Source organism: Xenia sp. Carnegie-2017, unplaced genomic scaffold (assembly GCF_021976095.1).
Source record: "Xenia sp. Carnegie-2017 unplaced genomic scaffold, XeniaSp_v1 HiC_scaffold_1, whole genome shotgun sequence".
Taxonomy (NCBI): domain Eukaryota; kingdom Metazoa; phylum Cnidaria; class Anthozoa; order Malacalcyonacea; family Xeniidae; genus Xenia; species Xenia sp. Carnegie-2017.
The window spans coordinates 1,626,618-1,634,670 of record NW_025813402.1 but is presented as its reverse complement, the minus strand read 5'-3'; the positions used below and the strand labels follow the sequence as shown (position 1 = coordinate 1,634,670).

At 33.2% G+C, this 8,053-nt stretch overlaps 1 long non-coding RNA gene across 1 annotated transcript; it reads left to right on the top strand.

Moving 5' to 3' along the window:
* The first annotated feature begins 1,217 nt into the window (after positions 1–1,217).
* LOC124444013 lies at positions 1,218–6,191 on the top strand. Its single transcript, XR_006947793.1, has 5 exons — positions 1,218–1,391; positions 2,637–3,066; positions 4,331–4,497; positions 5,399–5,526; positions 5,799–6,191. It is a non-coding gene; the product is annotated as an uncharacterized LOC124444013 (long non-coding RNA).
* Positions 6,192–8,053: the final 1,862 nt, after the last annotated feature.

Here is an 8,053-nt window from a genome sequence, read left to right as displayed (position 1 = left end):
TTAAGTGCACTTGCCGACAATGAAAAGTCAACAGTCTTATGATTATTCAAAAGAACTTCACTAAGGAAGCGCAATTGTGTAATCATTACGTTTTTTCCAGTGTTCTTTAGGCAACGAATGTCAATAAAAAATGAGAAAACACCTTCGTTGATTTATCTCTAAAACCGCTTTCACGTGCGCACGTGTCTTTCTTTCAAACAGGATGTATTTACTGTTGGGAAGAAAATAGGTTTGCGTTGAACATGGAAAAAATTCCAATTTTATAAAGAACTAAGGAAAGTGTGATATCTAAAGAGCTTAAATTTGAATACCACCATCAACTCATAAATCTTTGTATGTTTTTTTTTCTGTAGAAAGACAACTATAACTGCCAAACACGCGGCTTTAAAGGAAACATCCGTTTTTAAAACTAATAACATCACTTAAGTATTTTGCTAAGTCATAAAAGCAGTCAGTCGCTATTTATAAGCGTCGAGTTCATCGTCTCAAGTGTTAGATATATGTTTAAACTCTTATTTTGATAAAATATGTGAAGTTTTGTACGTGAAGTTAAAAAGTCACTTTTAATGTTTAGTACACATATAACGAGATGTTATATATCTTTTGAATAAAGCCGTCGTTGAAGCCTGCGTCTCAATGTCACCTATAGAAGACCCCCCATATTTTAGTTTATGGTTGGCTAAATAACTTACAAAAAATTTGTGAAGTTCGCCACTTTCGTTTCCTTTTGTTGTGATGGATGCTGAAATTTTAGTAAAAATTTTAGTGCCATCCATTTTTAACGATGATGGAAGTCAATTTTATTCGCTTTTATGGAATTTGTGCAATGTTCCTTGCGTTTGTTTCTTTAGGTTTTTTAATCTTTGAAGTTTGGGCATTCAAATACAAATTATATGAATCAACAACATATTCAAAGGGTTATATTTAAACATACTCATAATACTTTTATAAAATTATGCAGCCTATTTTTGAAACGCAAGTACCGTATCATCAAGCTGTTCTTTTGTGTTAAAGTCGTTTCTTCTCATATTATAAATCTTCCTGCTAAGGCAAGCTGATTGTGATGTCAGAAACATTGATGTTTTTAGTGCAAATTTTATAACGTATCACAAATACCGTCATGTTTGTTTCGCATTTGTTCTGCTATGTTCTATTTTCAACTCCTGATCCTGTACATGTGGAGAAATATCGTTTAAACACGTGTTCAAATCATGAATTTTATGACGAAGTGAACTATTATAGACCCCAAATTTATGCAACAATAGTTGCACAACTCTTCCGACTGTATCTGGCTTGGTGACGCGTTCGTTGCTAAGTGATAAAGAGAGATTTTCATAAATCATTTCATGTAAAAAACCAACTTGCTGATTACATCATGCATTGTTCAACAGGTCAGTGTTCGACTAAAAAATGATAATAATGAATTGAAGTATAGGTAGGTTCAACCCACCCTTGACGGGACATTTGTTTTTACGACAGAAACTCCCAAACTGACCTACTGAATATCAAACAGTAAAAATATCACAAACAGTAGGAGGATTCATGTCATTCAAGGATTCAACATCAACCAAGCAGAACGTTATCTTCTTTAATATCAGTCATAACATCATCCCTGTCAATCAACAACTATATCATCCATATCCACAATGTCAACTATATTATCCATATCCTCAATACTGTAAATGACCAACGTCCCTCCCTGACAGGGACTGGGAATGAGAAAGGTGGCTCGTTGGTCTTGCTGTTCAACATCCACAAATAATTGACGCAGATTGTTGTTAAGTCTAATGTATTTTAGCTCGCTCAGAACGTTTTGGCAAATTTACAGTGTATTGTATTGTTTGTAGTATTTTCTTAATTTCTTACCTTTTTGACTGATATTTTATTTTAGAAGTGCCCCCAGGCCATTTTACGACATTTAGAATGTAATATTTTTTCTGTTCCAAAATCAGCTATATTACACATGAAGGTCAAAATTTCAATCATTTTAAGCAAGTGTCCCTCCCCAATATTCCAAGTTTTGTAAGAACTCAATACTTCCGTTAGCCCCACCAATCCTAAAACCACTCTGCCGTCTCTGTTTGATAACAACTCTAAAGTCATCTAACCAAATTATCTAACATCATCCTCTATAGCCATCCAACTCAAACCCTATATAAAATCAACGCCCATCATCATCCAACTCAATCCTATATAATCAACGGTATCGTCATCAAACTTAATCCTCTATAATCAACCCTATCGTCATCCAACTCAATCCTCTATCCTCTATAATCAACCCTATCGTCATCAAACTTAATCCTCTATAATCAACCCTATCGTCATCCAACTCAACCTCCATAATCAACCCTATCGTCATCCAACTCAATCCTCTATAATCAACCGTATCGTTATCCAACTCAATCCTCTATAATCAACCGTATCGTTATCCAACTCAATCCTCTATAATCAACCGTATCGTCATCCAACTCAATCCTCTATAATCAACAATATCGTCATCAAACTTAATCTTCTATAATCAACCGTATCGTCATCAAACTTAATCTTCTATAATCAACCCTATCGTCATCAAACTTAATCTTCTATAATCAACCCTATCGTCATCCAACTCAATCTTTTATTACCGTCAATTGCAGGATAACAGTGCACTTCGCGGAAGAAAAATGGAAGCATGTGAACTACAACTAAGAATTAATTTAAACTTATTATAAATATTAATGAACACTGCTTGTTTACATAGGTAGATCTTCAAGTTTTAAAACTTTACAATGACAAATGTGTTTAATGGTGTTACATCAAATGAAAATGCACCAAGAAATTCCTACTTTGTCTTGTCTCACTACAATATCAATGATTTCCTGTTGAACACAAGAAGGAGGACTAGCACGGTACCAAGTGTCAATCTCAGTTGAAGCAATGATGGTAGCAATGGAAGGCTAATGGAACAAAATTATTAATCTAAAGAATTCTACAACTGGTTGACCTCAGCCAGAATAACCATAACAGCTATAAGCCATCAACAACTTCATCATTTGTCATTCACATGAATGTATTATAAAGTGTTAGGTAATGTAGAAGTGACGAATAGTTAAATCATAAGTTCTCTTGATTTCATTTTTATACGAAAAATATTTCGGCAGGACACTTATATCTTTCAAATGGCAGTAAGCTCATTAATGTCAAAACAGCAATTTACCTCAACTTTCAACAGCTCAAGCAGCCATTAAAGGAAAAATATTCTCTTCGTACCAATACATCAGCATGTGTGAATATTTAGAAACACTATGTGATCCTTCATACACAGGATGATCCTTGTGTTGTTCATGGTGATCTCTAAGAATGAAATAAATAAAAAGATTTGTTACAGAATGTATACATGCCCATTTGTTAAGTTGACAAATATTGCATATTTCATTGCTTATTTTCATAAAAACATGAGCTGCATTTCAGTAATTTTTTCAAAATATCTGAGTGCTGTTAATTACTCTCAACTCATAATGGGTTTCTTCAATTTAATGAAGCATTATCTATCATAGCAGAAAGATATCCCAAGCTCATCCCTTGCTCAATGAAATATACACATAAATCCCAAGCTCGTCCCTTGCTCAAATGAAATATACACATAAATCCCAAGCTCGTCCCTTGCTCAAATGAAATATACACATAAATCCCAAGCTCATCCCTTGCTCAAATGAAATATACACATAAATCCCAAGCTCGTCCCTTGCTCAATGAAATATACACATAAATCCCAAGCTCGTCCCTTGCTCAATGAAATATACACATAAATCCCAAGCTCGTCCCTTGCTCAAATGAAATATTCACATAAATCCCAAGTTTTCATTTCATTCTTAATGAAATTTACACTCTAAATTATGCTATTGTTACTAAAATTGTGTTCTCTGGTTACAATGGCCCAAGGAACTTTATTATACCACAAATCTGATGACTCAAAATTCAAATGTGAAATCATTCATTTTATATCTTAGCACAATAACAACATATGCCATCATTTGCCATGATAACATCAATATTTTTTTAAACATTTTTAAATTTTCAGCTGATTTTTGGAGAAAACATAAGAATGCATTCATTTAGGATAAGTCTACCACAGAAACATTTCTGCGTTTTCTGTTCAAATATCAAAAGACTCTTAACAGCCAACAACAAAAAACTATCACTACTTAACCTGGTACTACTTTTCTTGCTTCTGATGAAAGTAGAAAGACGTTTTTCATTCGTGAACTACCTTTTTTTTAAAGAAAAGCTTAAAAAAAAACACACATGATAGCTTTCACACATTTGGGATAACTGTTTTCGTATTTTATAGCCAATCAGAGCTCGAAAAACTGTATCCAATGGAATTGCTAGAAACTCCATGGAAACAGCCAATGAAATCATCACAACAAATGATGTTAGTCACGTCAGTAACTTTTCACACTGCCACTCTGCCAGTGCCGGATGAGATGATTATGATACAAGACCTGAAAGGGAGAGGTGAGTTCGTGAAGTTTTTATTTGAAAAATATTTGAAAAAGCAATAAATTCAACTAGGAATTAAAGCATTGCTTGACGTGTGGTTCGATATTTGTTGACTAGAAAACCTTTTTGTCGGTTGTTTTCAATATAATTTGAAGCTTATTGCGTGTCTTTGTCGATGTTTTTGCTTTCTTGAAGACTTTGACGCTATAAAAACGAACATTTCTCTTGTCTTTCAATTTACTTTGGTTGATTCTAGCTTGGTCTTTTGTCTGCTGTAAGTTTTTAGAACTTAACGAAGCGAAATTTTGTTGAATATTTTACTTTCAAAGCTTGTTGTAAATCTATATATTTTTAGCGAGGACCTTAGGCGACAGATTTTATTTCGCTTTTCAGCGCTAAACGTCAAAGAATTTCGTTTGCAAACTTCCAGGATGAAGAAATTAAGTAAGACAAATCATGTTTTACTCCTTGGGCTGTTTCTTTCGTTATAAAAACTGTATTTTTAAGGTTTTGAGCAAAAATATTGAAGATAGTCGAGAAATTTCGATATGTTGATTGACATTTTGGCAATTAATTTCGCGCTCTTTTTTGTCCCCGTGAAATTCACGTGAAAATGAAAAACACCGGAAACAAATAAAGCAACGCTAAAAGCTTTACTTTAAAAAATCAAATTTTTTTTCTAAATGCGTCAAAAAGCATTTGAATTAAGTTGCAAGCAGGCAAAGATGCCATGTAGCAGCTGTAGAGCAAGCTCCATTTTAGACACATTTTGGAAACAAAAGTATACATTTTAAATTTCTGATTTTATTGCTCCCTTGACTTTAGCATTGCTAAATAATGACATTCCATATTTTTTAATGTTTTATTCCTTGTCAATTTCTTGTGTGTAATGTTTAAACTTTCTCAAATTCTCTAGGAAAAGAAGTGATACGTTTCACGTTTAGCAAAATGCATCAATCAAAGTTGCTTCCTAAATGTCAAACATACAAATAATGAAAAAAGATGGAAGGCATCAATGAAACAGAATAAAATCAAAGAGTTGAGGTAGGAATGTCAAAATGATTTTCATTTTAAGTCTGTCTCTGCTAAACAGGACCTCTGCGACCAAATTAAGATTGAGGGGGGTGGGGGTGAAAACTTAAATATGTCACTTGTTTCAAGGGATTCATGGGGATAGTGAGGAATGCTAAAATTTTCACAACAATTTTACTTAATTATTTTAGGAGAAGGTATCTTGTTTTAAATCACTATTTGGCGAACTGTAATTTTTATCGTCATACTTAATGAAAAAACACGACTTTAACTTGAATTTATAGGAAATTCAACGAAAGGGTCATTCAAAGTATCAAACAGGGTATGGATTGCATTGATGATTATCAATGATGGAATTGATGGTTGTCGTTGATTACATTATGGTTTTCTTGAATTGTCTATTTGTGTTAATGTTAATGAAGAGTGAAGACGACGCTTCAGGTGCAATTGTTTAAATTTTTATTTTGATAATAAACATTAACAGAGATATTTTTAACATTAGCTGAGTTAAAACAAACCAAAGCAGCTTGTTATTTTGATTCTTGTTAATGTTTTTACAATTTTTATATCGTTTTCATTTCTTGGCTGCAATACGACGCAATGCTTTTTAGCGCGAACGTTTGCCAAAAGGCTTCTACCAAATTATTGTGCAATAAAAAATTATCAATATTACCAGACCTCCAAAAGTTGTAGGTTGCAGGTTGTTCACTAAAAACACGGAAAAAATGCGTTCCAAAATATGGCGAAATGGGCGAAATCTGTATGACGCAATCAACAATGTAGAATTTATTAGGTTTTGTATTATAAAGAAAAGCAATTAAACATGGTCAGCAGTGGTCTGTATCAACAATATATAAACATCCGAGCATCCAAGATGCAACAACAATATTTGATAAAAAATTGAACAGAACAGACGCATGATATCCTGGCATTGCTTTTCATACATCAAATTCAATGTTATGAGCGTAGCCCTAGTGAAATATATATATAACTGGAAAAATCATTTGAGGCAATGTTTTCATCGATTTTGTCCCTTTCATCATTTCTCCGAATCATGCAACTTACAGTTATCGATATTAAAATCGTTTATTTTTTTGTCACAGATTGGCACTGGATTATTTTTGAATGCACCCGTAAGCAAGCTGAAAATTTAGTAGCTTGTGTAAGCAAGATGAAAATGTAGTAGCTTGTGTAAGCAAGATGAAAATGTAGTAGCTTGTGTAAGCAAGCTGAAAATGTAGTTGTAAGCAGAGAAATGTAGTAGAGCAAGCTGAAGCTGAAAATGTAATGAATGAAATGAATGAATGAAGAAATGAAATGGAATGAATGAAAAAGGAATGGAATGAAAGAAAATGGAATGAAAAATGTAAAGAGAAAAAAAAAGTAAACAAGAGAAAATGTAGTGTAAACAAGCTGAAAATGGTAAGCAGAAAATGTAGCAAATGAAAAATGAAAAGTAGCTTAAATGTGTAAGCAAGCTGAAAATGTAGTAGCTTGTGTAAGCAAGAGAAAATGTAGTAGCTTGTGTAAGCAAGAGAAAATGTAGTAGCTTGTGTAAGCAAGCTGAAAATGGCGATAAATGGCAATTTCGAATAGTTTCAACCTTTTTAGAAGCATGCTGCTTCAGTTACCTATTTTGACAAACTTATCAAATATAAAAACAGTCTATTTTATATGCGGGTAAATATAATTAAGACCTCTAAAGTATTAAACATTATTTTGCGAAGACGAGATCCGACGAGACTTCAGATAAGCTTTTCAATGCACGTCTGAAAGTTTTTCTACGCCGAAATGTTCTTCAATTCAGCTGTTTCTCTTGCTTAAAAAAGTGGCCTTGTCGGGAACTAGCGGACGTAAAATAAAGAAAAATGAACTGTTTCGTAAAATATTCATAGTGTCAGTGCTCCATATACACGTTCTTTGGCACATGCGTCGTTCTCCCAATTTTGATCTTCCTCTTTTATCAGTTACATTAACTACAGAAAGATCAAACGGCATTTATTGTGATTTGTGAGCGTTTTATCCAAACATCTCCAGTTGTTAGCTAAAGAACTTAGCATTTGGTTGTCATTAATATATCTCGTTTAAAACATTTTTCTATGAAGCAACCCGAGCATAACCAAACTAAACTGCAAAGGAAAAAATATATATGGAATGCTAACAATGAAACGTCTGTCCGTAAAGTTAGTGATAATTGAACAAACGAGGAGCAAAACTGTTTCTACGTAATCTCAAAAATTTTAAATAAAACCTAACTTGTGTCATAAATCCTTCTAGAGGACAAAAGTCAGTTTATTTTTATTCCACGTTCATAATCTTGTTTCCTATCATGATCATCTGACCAATAATATGTTGACTTATCGTGTGGCAGGTGTTTCTAAATTATTGAAATATTGAAATTGTAATCAACACATGATTGGACTGAAACTCAGATGTTTTCTATTTTGACCAATCAAAGTTTGTGAGCTGCATTGATCCTAAAAACAAAGATTAATTATTCAGAAAACGGATGATCATCTTGTAGGTTTTCATCGTAGGC